The sequence below is a fragment of the Chiloscyllium plagiosum genome, unplaced genomic scaffold (assembly GCF_037043375.1).
Source record: "Chiloscyllium plagiosum isolate Xiang-an unplaced genomic scaffold, Cpla_swu_hap1 HiC_scaffold_8, whole genome shotgun sequence".
In the NCBI taxonomy this organism is placed as follows: Eukaryota; Metazoa; Chordata; class Chondrichthyes; order Orectolobiformes; family Hemiscylliidae; genus Chiloscyllium; species Chiloscyllium plagiosum.
This window is the reverse complement of record NW_028270146.1, coordinates 61,129,148-61,152,044: the sequence shown is the minus strand read 5'-3', so window position 1 is coordinate 61,152,044 and position 22,897 is coordinate 61,129,148. Positions and strand designations below refer to the sequence as shown.

Genomic DNA, 22,897 nt, shown 5'->3' with positions numbered 1-22,897 from the left:
GTGCTGGGGAGACAAAAGGCATTCGTAGAATTCTTAACCGCTGACTTCCTCTTGTAGCAATAGTATTTTTATGCTGGTCCAGTTTCTCTTCCTAGTCAATAGCAACTCCCAGAACATTGATAATGGGGATTCAGCTATCACAACATTGAATCTCAGAGAGATGGAAAGATCCTCTCGTTAGAGATGATCACTGCCTGGAATGTGAATGCTACCTGCTACCTATCAGGGGAAGTCTTGTGTTGCTGAATATGGATACAGGCTGTCACAGTTTCAGAGGAGTTAGGTATGGCACTGAACACTGTACAATAAAACAGCCCCCATTTTTCATATTAAGATAGAAGGAAGGCCATTGATGAAGCAGCTAAAGATAGTTGGATTTCGGATACTGGTGACCACAAAGGATAATGAATTACCCACTCAGCACTTCTGGCAGAAGATGGTTGCAAATTCTTCAGCTCTATCCTTTGCACTGATGTGCTGGGATCCCCTTCAGTGAAGATAGGGATATTTGTGGAGGAGAAGTTTCTTACATATTTGTTTAATAGCACACTGATATTCATAACTGGATGTGGCAGAACTGCAAAGTTAATACTGATCCATTGTCAGATTACTCATTTGTCTGTCACATTACACATTATTCTGTTTAGCATGCAAGTATTCCCCTATTGTCTATGTATTCCTTTCTTACTTTGTGCAAACTGTGTTAGCGCAACTCCCCCAGTGTGGATTTTCAAGTAGGGGCTAAGTGAAACCAAGCATTTGCATCGCACCCACTAATAACTGTGCATATTAACAGCCACTGCATTCAGGAATAACTATGATGTGGGAGATGTCATGATGGACTGAGGTGGACAAAGTCAAAAATCTCAACAGCAGGTTCTAGTCAAACAGGTTAATTTGGAAGTACAAGCTTTAGGAGTGCCACTCCCCCATCAGGTAGAAGGAGCAGCGTTCCGAAAGCTTGTACTGCCATAAAAACCTGATGACTAGAACCTGATGTTGTGATTTTTAGCTTCAGTAATAACATGCAATGAAAGTCTTGATAAAAGGGCATTATTCATTAGTGAAATTCATTTCAATATTACAGCTTTAACTATTACTCCATTGTAAAATTATAAAATTGCACCTAATTTTAAAATTTTACACTGAAGAATTCTGACAAACTGACAGTGAATACCTCTAGTTTCTGCCATCTAACCTGATTATGTATTAATATTAGCAACTGCTTTTGGGATGCATCAGTTGCAAGGGAATAAAGTGGATGCAGCAGATATTAGAAAATCTGAAAAACCAGAATATGGAAGTGTGAAAGGAACCCAAACTTCTCTCCTGGGAAATATTGTGCACATAGTCCCTCTTCAGTATCGGCACAGGTACTGTGCCCCAACTCTTCCGGCATAACATTGATGACTTATAATCAGTGCAGGATCCTGTACCCAGGCTGAACTGGAACAGTTCATCACCTTCACCCACAACTTCCACCCCGCCCTCAAATTCACTTGGTCCATCTCGGACACCTTCCCTTTTCTTGACCTCTGGGTTTCTAACGTTCATCTGGAGGTGGAAACACAGACTCCCATAACGATCTGGACTACACCTTCTCTCAGCCAGTATCCTACAAGAACTCCATTCTATTCTCCTAATTCCTCTGCTGCATCTGCTCAGAAAAGGAGGCATTCCATTCCTTGGCATCTCACATGTCCATCTATTTCGAACAACCTGCTTTTCCTCCCTCTGTCATCCAGCCGATCCTCTGCTGCACCACCTCCATTCCCCATTCCACTGCTCTAAAACTTGTCCCCCCCTCTCAAACGCAATAAACACAGAGTCTCCCTACCAGTTTCCTCTTCCAACGCACCATCCTTTAACACTTCTACCAACTCCAACTAGACCCCACCAAGAACATCTTCCTCTCCCCACCCTCTGCAAGGACCATTCCCTTTGCCCGTCCTTGGTTCGCACCATTCTCTCCCCGCACCGGCACATCAATCCCTCAATTCCATCCAGGGCCCAAACAGTCCTTCCAGGTGAGACAGAGGTTCACCTGCCTCTCTTCCAACCTAATTTACTACATCAGGTGCTCCTGATGTGGTGCGCTCGACATTGGGGAGACCGAACATAAACCTAGGCAACGGTTCGCCAAGCACCACAGCCAGATTCACTGGACCTCCCAGTCACCGTCTATTTTAATTCCCCTTCCTTCTCCCTTTCCAACATGACTATCCTTGGGCTCCTCCATTGCCACAATGAACCCAACCGCAAATTGGAGGAATAACACCTCATCTTCCACCTGGGCAGCCTATAGCCCAGAGGACTCGGAGTTATCCAATATCAAATAACCTCCCTTCCCCCGACTCCCTTCCCAGCCCCTCCCCCTCTCTTCCAGTTACTGGATTCATTCCTCCCATTGACCAACCAGGTTGCACCCTCTGTGTTCACCTATTCCCACTTCACCACCAGGCTCCCCTGAACCCCTTTATCTGCAGCTCCCCCTACACCCACCCCCAGTCCAGAAGGGTTACACCCAAAATGTCAACTTCTCCACCTCCTGATGCTGCCTGGCTTGCTGTGTCCTTCCAGCCACTTGCTTGTCTACCTGCAGCCAGTAACCATCACAGACACAGAAGCAAAAAAAAACACGATCTTCTCATCCACCAACCTCCATGTACACACAGGAAGCAACCAGAGAGCAGCGATACCAACAGGGGCAGCATCAACGACATCCACCACTGTCCAAGCAGACATATGCTCATTCCTGAAGTGGTTTCAAGGTCCTCGAGACCCTCTGTCCCAGCTCAGTTCAATAGGGTTGGAAGGGGAGTTTCAGGACAGACAGTGCAGGGGATTCCCGGGTAAGAGAAGGACCCTGGAATTAATATTTCCTTTCTCTCTCCCCCCACCCCCAGTCTTTTGCCCGACACCCAGTAATTAACAGCTCTGTAATTTTTAAATCCACAATACTAGGTCAGGGCTGCAAGCGTTAACTGGGTTGCTAGTTAGTGGCAGACAAGTCTCACTTCACTTGGTCCTTAACATTGGGGTTTTTGAAATATTCACCTTTATCAGTTATTGTACACATTTTCAATTTTTCTTGTTTTAATAAAATCGGTTTCCTTTGCCTCTGAAACATCTGCCTGTGTTTTCACCATACATCTCACAGCATAAGCCCAGTGTCAGAACCAGGGAGCTGGTGCACAATAAACCAACCAGCACTCCCTACACTACTGAAATATTTAGAAGTTAATCACTAAATCCCTTCAGAAACAAAACCCATATATCTCAAGTTCAAAGTCTTTAAATTATTTTTTAAAAATATAAACCACACATCTTACATATTAAATAGCACCTCAAGGATTGTCTACTTGTTTTTTTTTTAACAAAAAAAAGTCCCAAATCACACTTGTTCCATCTAATCCCCAATGTAGACACAAGAGAAAAAAAAATAGAAAGACATGTCGATTAAAAAAAAAAGGGAGTGGTATTGGTGTTTTGAAAAGCATGAAGGTAGACAAGGGCCTGATGGGATCTCTCTGATAGAATACGAAGGAGGCGCTTGCACACAATCTTTAGTCAAACAAAGAGGTCCCAGAGGACTGGAGAATAGCTAATGTTGTTCATTTAAAGGAAACAGGGATGATACAGGATGGCAAGCTTTATGTCAGTTGTAGGGAAATTATTGCAGAAGATTCTTAGCAACAGCATATATTCACATTTGGAAAAATATGGACTTACTAGCAATATGCAACATGACTTCGAGCAGGGGAGGCCATTTCTCACAAACTTGAGTTTTTTTTGGGGTGGTGATAAAAGTGACTGATAGATTTTGTCTACATGGGATTTAGCAATGCCTTTGACAAGGTCTCTCATGGCAAGCTGATACAGAAAATGTAGTCACATGGGATCAGGAGTGAGATGGCAAGATGGATATAGTTATGACTTCATCATAAAAGACGGAGTAGCAGTGGAAGGGTGTTTTTCTGACTGGAGATCGGTGACTAGTGTTGTTCCACAGGGATCAATGGTTATGACCCCTGTTGTTTGTAAAATATAAATGATTTGTGGGACAATGTATGTTGTCTGCTGGTTGGGACAACTATGGATAGTGAGGAGGATTGCCAGAGGATACATCAGGGTACAGATATACTGGAGACTTTGGCAGAGAAATGGCAGGTGAAATTTGGACAACTGTGAGGTGATGCATTTTGGAAGCTATAATGCAGCAGGGAAGTATAGAGTAATTGGCAAAACCCTTAGAAGCAATAACCTATAGAGAGATCTTGGTATGCAGCTCCACAGTTCCCTGAAGGTGGCCACACAATTCAATAAAAGATGAGCAATGCAGCAAATAGCATGCTTGCCTTCATCAACCAGAACATAGTATATAAAAATTGGCAGGTCATATGGCAGGCATACAGAACTTTAGTAAGCCATACTTTGAAATATTGCATACAGATCTGGTTGAAACACTACCAGAAAGTTGAGGCGGCTTTGGAGAGACTACAGAGAGAAACGTTTACCAGGACATTGCCTGGTTTGGAGGGTATTAGCTATGACGAGAGATTGGACAAACTTGTTTTCCCTTAAAGGTCGAAAGCTGAAGGATGACCTGAAAGAAGTTTACAAAGTTAGAGACTAATAGTCGGACTCTTTTCTTTTCCCCCCCCCCAAGAGTAGAAATGCTGATTACTTGGGGACATAGGTTATGAGAGGGGCAAGCTTTTGTTGAAAAAGCAGAGAATGCTAAGTGCTTGGACTGCACTGCCAGATGAGGTGGCAGAAGATACAATACAGACCAAGGAGAGACAAAGTGTTTACAAAAAGAGAGATGTGTCAACACAGGCTTGATGGGCCAAAGCGCCCGTTCCTGTGCTGTGTTTTTTTTTTGTTCTACAAATTGCAAACTGGTGACAGGAAGAATCAGGACAGTTGACTAGTTCAACGTTGTCCATAATCAAAATGGAGCAGCTTTCCTAAGCTTAGGCTTCAATTAACATATTATTGATTGTTTTTTAAATTCAAAGTCTGTTTAATCAAAGTTGACCCAAATAATCTGTCAATAAAAACATAGTTTCCAAGCAGAACTGATGCGGCCAAGAACTTCAAGAAACCCAAAGTCAGATAAACCAGGAATTGCAAAATATGGTTGTATGTTTCAGCTCTAAATATAGTTTCCACAAGCCTTCAGCTGTCTCATGTTCAAATTCACACTAAAAATTGTTAAAACTCGCCAAAAGCTCCAACTGAAACTCCTATTTTTCATTTCAGGGCCAAAGATCATCAGTTACAAAAATGCAAATAATAATTTCAAGGCAACTAAATATTTGAAATATTTCTCTGTAAATCACTTAAATGGGATTTTGTTAACTAGCATAGGATGAGGCCTTGTTGCCACCGTTTACTCTTAAAAAGACAAATCGCTTAAAATCAATATAAGCTGATCTTGTACAGAAACAGATGGTTAAAATGCTGTTAAACAACTTTTGGTTAGCTTTTTAAAAAAAACCTCAACCAACCAATGCTTAGCCAAAGAGGAACTGCACTGGCTGCAATAAGTTTCTTGAAGTCAAAAATGATTTATGGCAAAGGATCAACTGGCATTGAAGTGTTTACAGCTTTCTTGATCTTCCTAGTTTTTGTATTAATTTGTCAAGTTTTAAATCATACCTCCTGCATCCAATTCCAAATTATTGGCCCAGGCAGTCATTGAAGCAGCACAGATGAGAGAGTCAGGACCTTGCGGAACCCCAGACAGACTCTGGGAATCGCCCAGGAAAATTCAGATGGGTAACTGCAGAATCTCTGAAGAAAAAGTTGTAGAATTTGGAGGGCTCTGCTTAAGTTAACAATAACCCAGAAAAGATAAGATTGAAAAGGATTGTAAACTCCTGACTAAATATGAAATTGACATCCATCACATCCCTGCTAGCTTGAATTGTTAAAGTACAGATTTGAGACGGCTCAGGGAATCCCTTGTGGGCTCTGACCTATAAGCCTCTCTCTTTTACTCGTCCCGGTGATCATACACCTTGGAAGTCTGGAATAAAAACCTCTTCTTACAGACAATTTAGTTTTATTTTAGTCATCCCCTTTATTTACCAATAGCATAGCATCACTGTTACAATGTAACACTGATACCTATAAGCTAAACTAACTAGGTTCTAATAACCTAGGAGAATACAGTACCAGCTCTTCAAGTGTCCCAGCAGGCTACTCCGATGTACTGATACAACGTGGCTTCCTTTATACAAAAGTTTACAAAACATTGCATGTTCTTAATTAGACAGATAACAGTGAAAAACAATAATTCGTAAGGAAGAAAAGTTAATTGATAGGTCTGTGTATGCTTGACTAATCACTCCTACACGCCCTAAGCCATCAGGTGAGAAAAACATACCCAGCCGAGTTAGGTGCCTGCTAGCGAGATAAACTCCTGTCATAAAGAGGTATCAGTCTGAGCTAAATTGGAGGATTCATAACGTAACCTTGCACAGCTCACATGTCAGAAATAATTGTTTTACAAAATGGCTTCTTAGCAAGGAGGGAAAACTTGACCGTAAAATGGCTTCCTGACACATTATGCCAGAATCTCTTCAATGTTAGGCCTAGAATAATTTCTAAGTTAGGAGCAGACTCCTGCTTTTTAAGCACTGTATCATTCTGTACCTGATCAGAAATGGAGAGCTACATACTAATGGCAAAAAAAGGAGAGCAGAATGGCAATCTGACTATGATTGCTACTCCACGGAATATCCAGGCCATTGACAGATTACAAAAAGCCATGTGGTCAATAGAGCGTGTGCAGAGTCCCAATGGAAAGTGCTTTCTGGTCACAAAAGCATCCATCAATTATTATTTTTTGCTTCCTTTTTCTAAAGGAATGTTGGATCCGAATTGCATCTTTGCCTTGTTTCCAAGGACTTTTATTATCATGGCCAGTCTGCTAGGTATCAAAAAAGTATTGCGAAATCCATATGGGCTATATCAAAGGCATGAATCCTACCTGATACCTCGACAGAAAAATGAATGAATCAGACTTCATCTGCCTTCAATATTAGCACTGACCATATTGGAACAAACTGTCTCAATGAAAATTTATCCTATCCCTCAAGAAGTTTCTTCCGTGATATTAAAGAGTTAACTTGCTCTGCTGACCTGCAGGAATTTGGATGTCCCGAGGCTAGGGTCGGATGCCTCTGACTTACAGAAAAATTGTAAGAAGTTACCTTATCGTCTCCTATTATCCAGAGTCATTTACATGACTATTTCCTCGCTAATCAATAGCCTATTTACATTTTCATCCTCTATTCAGAAATCAATAAAGAACATTATAGTTGAAATACTGACTACTCCGTGGTTAAACAAAAAACAATTCACACAGATCTGGCCATTAATGGACGATTTGCATTAGATGGTTTCTGGAGGTCACTGCATTGTCTCGAGTATCTGACTGTAAGGGGGATGATTTGGCGTTATCTTGTAGGTATTTTGTATAAAAGAAGGACTGTTTCCTTTGTTCAGGGAGAGCTTCCCTGTACACACCTCCCAACCATGGCAAAGTGTGTTCAGGGTTTCTCCAAATCTTATATTGGGCTGTGCTGAATAAATTTTGTTTGTTCACAGAAGTTGGTGTTTGCAGTTGCATCAAGGATGCAAGAACCGCAGGAAAAAGAATTTAACATTTGCTGGCAGTGGTGGGATTCCAACATATCCGGAGCTTCCAGGTGGACTGAGTAAGTGATCGTCCGAGTGTCGGTTGCGTGAAACGAATGGGCCTAAAAAAGGTAAACATTTACCTTGATCTCTCTCCTTAACCTATCACTCAGTCGACCTCTTTTCCCCTAGGACTCTGTCGTGATTAGAATATCTGAGGTAACTTACGCACTTGCATGCCAACAAGTTCACTTTCAGAATCATAGGTTACTGGGAATTGGGAGATTAAAGTCCTCTGGATTTAATTGGGGTTCGAATCCCTGGACATATAAAGCAAGAGGTTTGAGTCCCCCAGGTATTTGTGGGTTGGAGTCCTATTGTGGTGAGGTCTAAGGCATTGAAGCATAAGGGTAAATAAAAACTGCTGTGTCTGTCTCTATCACCCTGCCTTATGCCGGTTAAGAGGAGAGATCCCCCATGTGAAGGTCAGGACCCCAAAATGGGTGTGGAGACAACAGACACAAAGTTTGAGGGTCCAGAGCATGAAACAAAGGGGAGAATTTGGTACTACTTAAAGTTGCCTTTATCACCAACAACTCCCCTTTGGAGTACTTTTAGGACAACATGGCGTCACCAGAAGAGGGAGAAAGTGGAGTCGGTCTACCCGGATCCCAGTACATTAATTATCGGGGAAGATTTGTCTGGATCTTTGTTGTGCGAGTCTCTGTTTCTGGGCTGTGGACTCGACTCTGCGAGTCCTTCTTCTGGGTGCCGTGTGGTCAGCTGCAAGGGTTTTCTCTTTAAGTGTAATTTCATTGAGAGGATGCAAAGAAAAAGCGAGAAATGCTGAAATTGAGGTTGTACTATTTCTTGGGTCGATAAAGGAAGTTTCAATGTAAACTATTTGAGGAGAAAGTGAGGTCTGCAGATGCTGGAGATCAGAGCTGGAAATGTGCTGCTGGAAAAGCGCAGCAGGTCAGACAGCATCCAGGGAACAGGAGAATCGACGTTTCGGGCATAAGCCCTTCTTCAGGATTCCGAAACGTCGATTCTCCTGTTCCCTGGATGCTGCCTGACCTGCTGCGCTTTTCCAGCAACACATTTCCAGCTCAATGTAAACTATGCCATACTGAAAGCATTTGATATTTAAATATTTTAGTTTGTTAAAATACTGGTTCAGAAAATCCTTTTAGCAACTGTTTTGTCTTATAGAATCCGAATCTCAATTCACTATAGTGTTTTGCAGGCTATGTAATAGGGCAGATTTTGTTTTCACATTATCATACAACATTATGTTCTTTTTAAAATTATCAAACTTGTAACCTTAAAACAAATTGAGGACCTTGAGCCCGAGTTGTTTGAAATTCTACAATGTTTGTTTAAAAAAAAGTTGTGTCGGTGGTCATGCTTTAGCCAGATTAAAGTATTTTATTAAAATATCTTTGCTGTTTTTAATGCAGAGTTTTCACAAAAAGAAGAGAGCATTTTAATTTTGATGTTTGGTTAAGATTTTAGAGAATATTCGAACGAGGCTGAGCTGTTTCAGTTCTGTCAATTATTGTTAACAGTTCATTGGCCCCCTTCATATTGCAAATTCAAAGAATGTTGATCTCAACGAAAGTTGCCACTGTAATTTTATTTGGGAAGTTTCATTTGGAGAACGTATTTTAATATATTCTGTATTTGTTTCCCACAAATATTTGAGATTTAAATCAGAACTGAAACTGCTTCTTCATTGACTAAAGCACAGGAAACATTGTTGTTTTCTTGCTGTTCCAAATTTTTGAAATACTTTTCCTGACAATTTTCACATTTAGCCAAGTATTAATTTGTTAAAGGAAAACAATTTTTGAATAACCTGAATGGGGTCCCCAAAGGGTTTGATTTTAGGACCACTGATTGTTGCTTATAAATGATTGAATTGTTTAGGCAGCACAATTTAGAAGTTTATGGATTGTATAAAACTTGATAATGCCATAAATAGTAAACAGAATAACAGACTTCAAGATGACTGAGAATGTTACAATAGGCAGACACAATTTAGTGTAGTTAACTGAGTGACTGTCTTCATACGGATATCCACCTTGGCAAGGAAGGAATGAGAGAAAGAGGAAATGCAAAGATACTTTCAGCAGCTAACAGTCTCTAGAGTTTCTCCATTCACAGGTAAAGCATGCCTTCAGACCACCACCACCTACCCCTCCAAAACCTGATCCAATGGATTCAATCAGCTCTCCAGTCACGAGCACAAAAAGTGAAGCTAACAATTGTAAAGAGGAGGTCTGTATGCTGGTTAGTAGCCTTCCTATGGATATTAAACCATGTGAGCCTTACCTTCTCTTTCAAGCATTTAAAAGGGATATGAAGGTAGACTGATCAAGCTGACATCAAAACAGCCAGTTGGCTTTGTTACATTTGACAGCAGAGCGGGAGCAGCAAAGAATGCTGCATTCACTAGCCTGTTGCTGCTGCTGCAGCACTTCACACTCCGATAAGCTGGTATCCTCTATCTGAAGCATCTCTGCAAGTATTGAGTCTTGTCCATTTTGTTACGTATTTAACTGCCCTGATCGAAGAATTCGGATTTCTTCGTGGAATGGTTTGCAAAGACAGACTGGATTTTGTTTTCAGGTTGGACTTTGCTGCAGGAGATTTTGGATAACTGGCTCATCTTCACTTGTCACAAAGCTGATCCTTTTTTTTTAAAGAGCTATTCCTTTTCTTGATTTTTTTTCCCCACAGGGGTCATAACATCTTCCGGTTCCGATTAGACTAGTTTTGTACAGAGGTTAATGAGTACTGAGAGGTCTTTTGTTTATATATAAACAGATGAGACTGCAGGCCAAAGTGGTAATGTTTTAGAAGTGACCTGTATAATGAAATGGGAGTGGTCAGCCCTCCAGCTGGGCAGCTCAGTCCAGAACTAGTTAGGGATTCAACAGTAGGCTGTGTGGAAACTCTCTCTGCCCTCCTAACTTCAACCTGAAAGCTTTTTGTTAAGGCAGTTTAAGGGGGTTTGCTTATTGGGACTGTTGTGTATATTAAGAACAGCATAATTAAGTCTATTTTGGATAGACTGAGTTCTGTAGGGGTTCTTTATTCTGTCCTTTATGGTTCATGGAGTACATTTTGGGAATAAATTTGTCTTTTTAAAACCTAGTAATCAACCTGACTATCTTACTCTGGGTAATTTTCACTGTACACTTAGCGAGACAAATTGCAAAGTTATGGTCTGGGTTGCCTGCTTAAGAATGTTTTGAGTGGTCTGGCCTAGTCCATAACACACTCGACTTGGAGGGGGTGGAGTGTGAACTTAAGAACCTTACTGGCAAACACTTTTCTTTCTACATGGGAGGATCCTATCTACTACATGATCTAGTAATTTTTGTTGTTATAATCATTGTATGCTGTATGTCAATAATTTGCTTAAGTACTAGCTGTCAGAGTTTTACGAAAGCTGGAAGAGCCATCTAGGTGGCTATCATGGAATGATAGAGGGAATATAATATTATAAGAGTTAACTTGCTCTGCTGACCTGCAGGAAATTAGATGTCACGAGGCTAGGGTCGGATGCCTCTGACTTACAGATATATGGTAATTTCTTAATCTCATATTTAGAGCATTTACATGGCCATTTCCTTGCTATTCAAAAGCCTAGTTACATTTTCATCCCTATTCAGAAATCAATAAAAACATTATAGTTAGAATTCTGACTACTCCCTGTAGTTCAAAAGAATACAATTCACACCAGATCTGGCCATTAAGGGATGATTTGCATGATAGGTGGTCACTGCATTGTGTCTTGAGTAGCATGTGACTGTGAGGGAGGATGGCTGAGGGGCTGTCTTGGGGGCATTACTAACTGTGATGTAAAGATTTTGTATAAAGAAGGACTGTTTCCTTTGTTCAGGGAGAGTTTCCTGGACATAGTTCGCAACCATGGCGAAGAGTGTTCAGGATTTCTCCAAAGCTTGTGTTTAACTGTGCTTAATAAACCTTGCTCGTTCACAGAGGTTAGCAAGTAGTAGTTGCATCAAGTGTGCAAGAACCTCAAGAAAAAGAACTTAATTATCAGCTGGGGGAAGTGGAGGTATCCTCCAATCCTCCACCCCGCTCCAAGAGGAGATTGGAAATTGATTGTTTGGACTTCTGATATTTCCTGTCTTTTCTCTTAATTCTCTTGGGGGGGGGGGGCGGCGGCATGGTGGTTAGCACTGCTGCCTCGCAGCGCCAGAAACCCGGGTTCAATTTCTGTGTGGAGTTTGCACATTCTCCCGTGTCTGCGTGGGTTTCCTCCGGGTGCTCCGGTTTCTTCCTACAATCCAAAAGTGTGCAGGTTAGGTGAATTGGCCAGGCTAAATTGCCCGTAGTGTTAGGTGAAGGGGTAAATGTTTGAGAATGGGTCGGGGTGGGTTATGCTTCGGTGGGTCGGTGTGGACTTGTTGGGCCAAAGGGCCTGTTTTCACACTAAGTAATCTAATCTAAACCTGAGGAGACATTTTTCAGAAGATGTTAAACCTCTTAAAAATTCCTCTCTCACTATGTTAACATCGACTAATATTTCACATTCTTCCTCCCTGATTAGAATGATTCTTCAGAAGGGATTCCAACGTCCTCCACCTCCACAAACACATTATCCTCCCCCATCCAAAACACATTCTCTAGAAATCAAAGAACTTTTGAATTCCTATATTTTACATTTATCAACATGCTTGCATGGTCTCTTTGTTTTCCTAATTTCATTCTATCCTCACCACTATGTTTTCTGTACTCGCCCAGGTTTGAGGTAATATTGATCCCTTGGAATCAAATTTATTTTTTTCCTTCCTTTATGCTCCTTAATACCCAGGAGTCTTGGATTTATCAGTCATGCCCTTTTTAAGGGAAGATACTTGCTCAAAACCTTTCACCCAGTGTTACATAAATACCACAAACTCACTCCCCCACAACACACACAAAAGGCACATGTGAAAATGAGTAAATAATCTGTTTTGCTGATTGTGACAAAAGGATAAACACTGGCCAGGACATGAGGGATAACTTTCCTCCACTCTCAAAAATAGTACTACGTAAATTTTAACAACTACTTGAGCAGGAAGAGGCCTTCGTTTAGTATCTCATCTGAATGCAAGACACATCCCTTGGTATGGCACTGGAGTATCAACTTTGATTCTAGACTCAAATTCTGAAGTGGGTCCTAACAAAATCTGACAGAATCACGCAAGACGGTATCAAGATAGATGACAAAAGAAAATTTAGTCAAATGGGTTGATTTTTAAAAAGTCTGAAGAAAAACAAAAAAAGGAGACGGAGAAAGCAGTTTAGGAAAGAAATTCTAGAGCCTACAGAATTGAAGGCATTGCTGCCGTAAGTCAAAGATACACAACAGGGCAGAGACAGTGCCATGATCTTAGAGGCTTGTCGTGCTGGTGGGCATTACAGATAAAGAGAAGGGGTGTGCTGTGATGTGCTATTAGCTAATTAGCTTAATGTTATTGGAAAAATGTTAGAGTCTAATATTAAAAGGATATAATAGCCAAGCATTTACAGAGCCATAGAGATCCACAGTACAGACAATGGTCCTTTGACCCATCATGTCTGCACCAGTCAAAAAGCAGCACTTAACTATTTTCATCCCATTTCAAACACTTGGCCTACGGCCTTGTATGCCTCACCATTGCAAATTCACATTTAAGTACTCCTTTAAATGTTATGCCTCTCTCACCCTCACAGACAAGTTCAAGATTTTCACCACCCTCTAAGCGAAAGGTTTCTCCTCATCTTCTGTGAATTTAAAGTAAGCGGTAAAAAATTTATGATCAAGTAGAGTCAGTATGGCTTCATTAAAAAGAAATCATGCCTGATAAATTTAATAGAATTATTTGAGGTGGTAACAAACTAGATACGCAAAAAGGAAAGCATTAGATACAATATATTTGGATTTTCAGAAGGTTTTTGTAAAGAGAGCACACATCAGGACAAGAACCCATGGTGTTGGAAGTAGCATATTAGTATATTGAACTGATTAAACAAAAGACAGAGGAGGGATAAGATGAAATTTTCAGGATATAACCCAAGTGGTGTGCCACAGGTACTCAGTACAGGGGTCACAATTTACTGTACTAATGACTTGAATGAGGAAAGTAAATGCACTACTGTGAAACTTACGTGTGACAAAGGCTGGTGGGAAGACATAGGTGATGATGCAATGTCTATCAAGGGATATCAACAGGTTAAGCAAGTATGCAAAAACTTGGTAGAGGAAATAGTGGGAAAATGTGGCTATGCAGTTTTTCAGGAAGAATACAGCAGCTGAATATTACTGAAATGGAGAAGGACTGCAGAAAGCTACAGAACAGAGGGATTCGGAGATTTCATGAACGAGTCACAGGAAGCTAATATCCAAGTTCAGCAGGTATTTGAAAAGGCAAATGGAATGTTGGTCTTTATTTTAAAAGGGAATGAGTATAAACATTGGGGAAGTTTTGTTAAATTTATACAAGACACTAGTCAGACTCGAGCTGGAATACGATCAACAGATTTGGGCTGCTTATCTAAGGAAGGGTATGCTATCATTGAACGCAGTCCAGGGATGTTATCTAGGTTGATACCAAATTTGAGGAACTGTCTTCGGAGGGCAGGTTGAAAACATTAAGCCGATACTCAATGTAATTTAGAAAGATGAAGGGTGACCGTATTGGAATAAACAAGATTCTTAAGGAACTAGATAGGGTACGTACAGAAATGTGGTTTCCCCTTGTGGGAAGAGTCTCAGACCAGAGGACATAATGTCAGAATAAAGGGTTGTTCATTTAAAACAGAGATATACAGAAATTTCTTTTTTCAGAGGGTTGTCATAGATGTACAGCATGGAAATAGACCCTTCGGTCCAACTCGTCCATGCCAACCTGGTATCCTAACCTAATCTAGTCCCATTTGCCAGCTTGACCCATATCCCTCCAAACCCTTCCTATTCATATACCCATCCAGATGCCTTTTAAATGCTGCAATATACCAGCCTCTGCCACTTCCCCAGCAGCTCATTCCATACAAGCACCACACTCTGCATGAAAACATTACCCCTTGAGTACCTTTTATATCTTTCCTGTCTCACTCTAAACCTATGCCCTCTAGCTCTGGACACCCCCCACCCCAGGGAAAAGACCTTGCCTGTTTCTCCTATCCATGCCCCTCATGATTTTATAAACCTCTATAAGGTCACCCCTCAGCCTTCGACGCTCCAGGGAAAATAGCAACCTCTCCCCATTACTCAAATCCTCCAACCCTGGCAACATCCTTGTAAATCTTAACTGAACCCTTTCAAGTTTCACAACATCTTTGACAGGAAGGAGACCAGAACTGCATGTAATATTCCAAAAGTGGCCCAACCAATGTCCTGTACAGCCACAACATGACCTCCTAACTCCTGTACTCAATATCCTGACCAATAAAGGAAAGCATGCCAAACGCCTTCTTCACTATCCTATCTACCTGCAACTCCACTTTCAAGGAACTATGGACCTGCACTCCAAGGTCTCTTTGTTCAGGAACCCCTCCCAGGTCCTTACCATTAAGTGTATAAGTCCTGCTAAGATTTGCTTTCCCAAAATGAGGCACCTTGCATTTATCTAAATTAAACCCCAACTACCACTCCTCAGCCCATTGGCCCATCTGATCAAGATCCCGTTGTAATTTGAGGTAAATTTCTTCACTGTCCACCACACTTCCGATTTTGATGTCATCTGCAAACTTGCTCACGATACCCCCTATGTTCACATCCAAATCATTTATATACATGATGAAAAGTAGTGGGCCCAGCTCCAATCCATGTGACACTCCACTGGTCACAGGCCTCCAGTCTGAAAAGCAACTCTCTACCACCACCCTCTCTTCTACCTTCAAGCCAGTTCTGTATTCAAATGTGAATCTGTGGAATTCTTTACTGCAGAAAGCTGTTCAGTTTGTTTCATTAAGTATATTTCAAGGTTGGTGAGGCAATTTTTTAAATCAGTAATTAATCTAGGATTATATGGAAAAGACAGGAAATTTGAGTTTAAAATAATCAGAATAAGCATAATCTCACTGAATGGGCTCGACAGCCCATTCTGCTTCTACACCTTATGGTGTTGTAGATGATGATAATAATAATAATAATAATAATAATAATAATAATAATAATAATAATAATAATAATGTGCAATGAAACCAAACTTGGATTTTACTCTCTAGCAAAGGACATATATTCTTGCGAAGCAGGAGGGAGAATACAAATCCAAGGGAAAGGTTGATGGAGCTTTTATAATAAAAAGTAAAGACTCACCATTGTTCTACCAGACCACATTGTTGCTCTCTCAAAGACAACTATTGGTGGTTTTACCCGAGGGTCACACGGAGAGGTTGAGGAGTTCCTCACAGTAACCTCAGCTAGTGCAAGAACCCACTGTTGGCATCATCGCAAGCCTGCCACCCAGCCAACTGAACTCACCAACTCCCTGCTTTCATAATATTCAGGAACCGAACCTCTTAAAACCTGTTAACAAGTAATAAGTGATGAAATATCAAACTAACTATGCCCATTTTATATTTGTGACAATACAAAAAATTAAAAGCAGCTCAAATTTACCAAACTTAATTATGAAATGCTTAATAGCTATCCCAAAACATTCATATGCAGAATTGTTTCTGAACAATTCTAACAGCAAGTCTCATTCTTTAACAATCCCTCATCCCAAAAACAAATCTGAACAGCACGTTAGTCACATTAAAAGTGGGTTAATAAAACCAGCATTTTTTTTTTAACGTTCAAAGAATTAGTATTTACAGTATTTGGAACAATTTTTAAAAAGGATCTTTGTACCATAATATTCAGTTACATTTTCATGTCAAAACTGAACAGTTGCACTCAAGGTGTGATGAAAAAGTAACAGAAAAATAAAAGAATCAAGGGCCTTCACTTCTTTGCATGTTTCTGTATACTCATGTAGGTACGTCTATTTTCATAATATGATAAATTTGATGCAATAAGATTACTCCTTGGCAATCATGGCTACAAGACGAAGACAATAGGGTACAATAAATCATGTTCTCTCTTGGGGACACCAAGCTAAGCTTTGAACATCACTGTCTTAAGGATGCACCATTCTGCAAGAACATGCGTATCATTTTATTTATCCAATTTAAAAAGAATATTGATATGTAAAGTTTTTTAATCTTAGAATATACCGTATTACAATAAATTACCTATTAAAGGTTTAACCAGAAGTACCTTTTCTATTCAGCGAGGCTTAAAGGCATAGTTAAAATGCCAATATTAAGTCATCAGGTTTCTCCATCTTCACTCAAACCCTAGCAAACTATACTCACTACAACCAACTGAAGGACCAGAATTATTTGCTATAATACCCCTTTGAAGTGCAATTTATTGCTAGTTATAAGCTCAGTTAGCACCACTTTTGAAAATTTCCTGGTTACACCCATCTATTGCAACTTATACAGGTTCTAAAACGTCAAGTTAAAAGCAAACTTTCCAGTACAAACCAGATCAAAGAACCTATCCAGTTCCATTTAAAATCAATAATATTTTTAACTACTAATACATTAATCAACCTTGAAACAGGGCATGTCATAACTATGTCAGAATGTACTATAAATCAAAGATACCAGGCCACTTATTATCTTAAGAAGCACTTGAATGAGCAAAAGATTAACACATGCCTCACAGTGCAAGGAGGATAGCAAAGTGTTTTGTACAGTTTAAAAGAAAAAACCTCAAGTGGATAGACCAGCAATTGTTTTTTTTTAAGAAAACAGCAGCCTACTAAACTCAACTATATTAATAGCACCATAGTACATAATCACATTCTAAAGGGGAGTTCTAATGAGAAATAGAATTGTTTAAGCATTCCTAATCCAACTTTAAGCAGAGAACTTTCAACAATCAATAAATCTAGGTTAATCTAAATTAAAGCCATATCTAAATCTCACAAGTAGGAGCTTAGCTTACATAACAAAAAACTACTTCATCGAGCATACATGATCAAAACTATTCCTGACTAACAAAACTCAGACTACCCTTCCACTTCCTTCTTTATAAGGTCTAGTTCGGAGGTGAGAATGCCACAGCTGCTTTCCATTTCTGCCAATGGGAAACATTTCAGCACAAAGTCTGAATTCAATACACATAGTGCCCAACCACATTGATGCTACGGTCAAGAAAGCACAACACCACCTCTACTTCAAGAGGTTAAAAAAGGAAATACCTGTAAAGACTCTTACTAATTTTTAATAGATGCACCATAGAAATATTACAACCGGATGCATCACGGCTTGCCTGCCCAGGACCATAAGAAACTACAAAGAGTTGTGAACACAGTCCAGTCCATCACACAAGCCAACCTTCTATCCATAGACTCCATCTGCACTTCTCGTTGCATCAGGAAGCTAACCAACATAATTAGAGAACTCTGGTTCTCTCTTCTAACCTCTTCCACTGGGCAGAAGATACAAAGCTTAAACAGACATGCCAGACTCAAGAACAGCTTCTTCCTTGCTGTTAGATATCTGAATGGACTTCTCGAAATTTAAATTTATAAACGTTAATCTCACTTTGTGCCATGTGTGCAGCTGTAATATTGTATTCCTCACTATGTTCTATTACCCTTAATGCACTTGCATGATATGATCTGCCTCAACCACACACAAAACAAAACTTTTCACTGTACCTAGGGACATGTGATAAAAATAAACCAAATCAAATCTTGGTGCTTTTGTGCAAGGTTTGTAGCTCAGGTTGAGGTTTAGGATGTAGATTTGCTTGCTGAGCTGTAAGTTTGATATCCAGACGTTTCATTATCTGGCTAGGTAACAGTGGCGATCTCCAAGTGAAGCGAAGCTGTTGTCTCCTGCTTTCTATTTATATCTTTCTCCTGGATGGGGTTCCTGGGGTTTGTGGTGATGTCATTTCCTGTTTGTTTTCTGAGGGGTTGATAGATGGCATCTAGATCTATGTGTTTGTTTATGGCGTTGTGGTTGGAGTGCCAGACCTCTAGGAATTCTCTGGCATGTCTTTGCTTAGCCTGTCCCAGGAATCCTAGTAGCACACAAACCCACCAACATTCTCAAACAAAAACTAAAACTTAAAAGACCCAGTACAACCCATGGACAAAACCAACGTCATCTACAAAATTCTATGCAAGGAATGCCACAAACACTACGTAGGACAAACAGGAAGAAGGTTAGCCACCAGGATACACGAACACCAGCTAGCCACAAAAAGACACGACCCTCTCTCCCTCATAGCCCTACACACGGATGAAAAAAACCACCATTTCGACTGGGACAACACATCTATCCTGGGACAGGCTAAGCAAAGGCATGCCAGAGAATTCCTAGAGGCCTGGCACTCCAACCACAACGCCATAAAACAAACACATAGATCTAGATGCCATCTATCAACCCCTCAGAAAACAAACAGGAAATGACATCACCACAAACCCCAGGAACCCCATCCAGGAGAAAGAGGTAATGAAACGTCTGGATATCAAACCTACAGCTCAGCGTGGCGCTTTTATATTTAAGAGTAAAACACATTGGATGCTGTGGTGCTTTGCTTCGTGCCCATCTGTGTTTATATTGCTGACTGATTTTAGTCTCTATCTAAAGGGATCAACTTGCATTTATGTAGCACAACTAATGTACAAGAAACAGAAGGGCTGTTCAGAAGGATAAACAGACTAAAGTTGGCATCCAGCCAAAAGATTATATTAGTCCACAAGTTAGGAGTATGTAGAGAGAAAAAAATGTGTCCTTGCTTCCAGGATAATCCTCGATAGTTTAGACAGAACAGCAAAGCTCAATAGAGTTATGCCATAATCTGGTGCACGAGGTTGGAAACTGCATTATATACTAAACTGCACAAAAGGTTTAATGATCAATCCATCAAACCATTTCAGAAGTGGGTTGATGAACAAAATAATTTCTAACCATCTTTGATAAAAACCATGGTGCAGATCAGTATCTGAAGCACAAACCCTATTTTAATACTCCATGACAATGCTTGGGGAACCAAGCTGAACAATTTTTACAAAGTACTAAGCAGTAATCACTGTTTTAGTTTGTGACTTTTCCTCTGGAAAACATTACCTTCAACACTTTTCACATAACGAGGAGGCAGAAACAATACTGAATGCTATAGTGAAAATTGAATCTTATAATTTCTACAATCTAATAAAGAATTTCCCAAATATTACAGTAATTAGTATTGATGTACTAATTACTCCAGACGACATTATAGCACTTCTGGTCAAGTACACATTGAAAACAATTGGAAATGACTAGAAACTCAAGTTTTCTTTGCAAAACTTACTAACATTAAAACATTGCTGCCTCTTGTCCGTCAAGTCTTTTTGAACCCAAAACATGATAATTAAGACAGACTAATCGATCAGAATGCTGAGCACTACGTTACAATTTTCTTAAGAATTAAAGAACAAAATATGACTTCACACCAATCAAAAGAAATCAGCAGTTATAAAAACAAATACTGTATTACCAGGAACTGCGCAAAAGGAAGATGGGGGGGTAATGCCACTGGACTGAAAATCCAGAGGTCCAGGTTAATTATTGCTATAGAGATAGATATAAATCCTATGATGGCAATACATCTAGAACATAAAACTAGTATCAGTAATGGTAACCATGACAACAATCAATTGTCGTAAAAATCTGTTGGTTCACTAATGTCCTTAAAGGGAAGATTATCTGCCATCCTTATTTGAGCATCATCCAGAACCACACCAACAGGGTTGACTCTCAATTATCTAAGCAAGTAATTCCATTCAAGGACAACAAATGCTGGCCTTGTTAGCAATGTTCACATATGGCGAAAGAAAAAAAAAATAGTTTGAGTCTGGACTGAAGAAAAACAAAGATTAACTGACCAACTTCGTCATCACTCACTCACTTCTGAAAAGGAAACCAAGTCTAGTAACGAAACACTAACAAAAAGGTCAGCATAGAATATTGTATTCTATGAAAAAATGTCAGGCATCTACACTAGGACCAACTACAGGATGGACATCCATATTTTCTAATGAACCTGTAGAGTTGCATACACCCTACAGGTGGTACTTGAACCCAGGCCTCTAACTCAGAGGTATGGACATTCCTACTGGACCAAAATAGCCTCCTTTCTCCATATCATATGAAACAGTAAAATTTGCCTTGCAAAATTAAACTCCTATAGTAACCATGACATCAAAAAAATGAATTATTGCCATGAATGCATTGACCAAAATGAAGAGACCACAAGGGTCCACAGATTTTCAAACGACTTGTACTAACCCCAAGAAATTACAGCTCAATTTAATTTATGCTATTATTTACACTATACAATATTTTCCTGTAACAGTTACACAGTTCTGCCATTTCCTCAACAGAACAGTTAACTATACAACAGTCCCCAATTAAAATCTATTGCGAATATGATTTTGCTGCATAAATGCTGTTTTGATCATGACTGTCTATTAGGTTGTTAAATAATGGAGTGATGTACTTCAGGGCTTAAAAAAGAAAACAGGTTGGTGATTTTTAAAATACATGGCATTTCCAGTGTTTGCATAAAACTCAACTACAAGTGGAAACAAATCTCAAATCATCATCCATTATATTCAAATCAGTTTGGACAAGCCTTATTGTCACTTTCTAATACACTTGAAGGTTAAACATAACAGACAAGTTGAATACTCTGTGAACTTGCTAACCAAAGAATGAAATGTGGCTTAATAAGTAGGTTTAAATTTTATTTAGATATTTAATGTAGTAATTGGTCACACAAGGCTGCAGATGTTAACAAAACACAAACTTATTACACAAAAAACAAACAAACCTGTTACAGTTGAAACAAACAGCAAGGATTTCAAACTGTTCTCAACATTCAATGCAGAAAAATTAAACTCCACTCTCAGATCTCAACCTCCATACTGCTTTTACTTAACTACTTCCAGTTTCTCTTTCCTGAATTATGGGGACAAATTTACCTGAGTCATAGAGATGTACAGCACGGAAAGAGACCCTTTGGTCCAACTCGTCCATGCTGTCCAGATATCTCACCCCAATCTAGTCCCACCTGCCAGCACCCGGCCCATATCCCAACAAACCCTTCCTATTCAAGTACTCATCCAGATGCTTTTAAATGTTGCAATTGTAGTAGCCTCCACCACTTCCTCTGGCAGCTCATTCCATACACACGTTTGAAAAGGTTGCCCTTAGGTTTCTTTTATATTTTTCCCCTCTCACCCTAACCCTATGCCCTCTAGTTCTGGACTCCCACACCCCAGGGGAATTTATCATATTTATCCTATCCATGCCCCTCACGATTTTATAAACCTCTATAAGGTCACCCCTCAGCCTCCGATGCTCCAGGGAAAACAGCCCTAGCCTGTTCAACCTCTCCCCTTTTCGTCCAAACCTGACAACAGCCCGAATTAAAAAACTTTCTCAATTCTAACCTGAAGACTGTTGTATACCAAACTCTCCTAACTTGGAAACTTCACACTAGACAGAGGGAATAAAAACTGCTTTTGCTTTCTTCTGAAAAGAACTAAAACCTACAAGGAAAGAAATAAATACTTGCTTTTGAATTTAACTCTTCACAACTAAAGTTTGGCATTTTCTGAACTGAACACATGTCAAAACTAATGGCTTAACATGGTTACACAGTGATAAACCCAAAAATATAAACTTCTTAACCCATTAACCTCAGCACTTGATTGCATCATAGATCTTCTTGGAACTGGTGCACCGAGATCACAGAATGACTGATCTTTTTTGAAGAGCCACCAAAGTACTAAACCTTAACTATTTGTTTATTTTTAAAATGATCTAAACTGCAAAATTAGTTTAACACACATCAAAAAAAATTGAAAAGATATCCCTTAAGAGGCATTTTCAAATCAATCATTACTTCGTAACACCGATCCTTTGTTGTTATTTTAACAAGTAAAATTAAACTGTAAACAAGAATTCATAGAACCATACTTTTATTTATTTTGATCACAGTATTATTTCCTTCATATGTGCTCTTGACTAAACATCCACCACAACATTGGATTTTAAATTGATTGGCTGTAATATTAAGCTCCAAAAAAAGTCTTGAACTCAAGTCCTCAAAAACGTGCCCAAAAACACATTGTGGTAATTATAAATAAAAGTCTCTTCAGAGCTGTTGCATAAATAAAGTATATAAAAT

The 22,897-nt window shown here is 39.7% G+C and overlaps 1 long non-coding RNA gene across 1 annotated transcript in view; it reads left to right on the top strand.

Annotated features, from left to right (window-relative positions):
• Positions 1–22,897, top strand: part of LOC148149413 (uncharacterized) — a 187,951-nt gene that overhangs the window by 152,318 nt on the left and 12,736 nt on the right. The window contains exon 2 of the long non-coding RNA XR_015757921.1: positions 7,621–7,730. This is a non-coding gene — a long non-coding RNA (uncharacterized LOC148149413). The remainder of the gene's footprint in view (positions 1–7,620; positions 7,731–22,897) is intronic.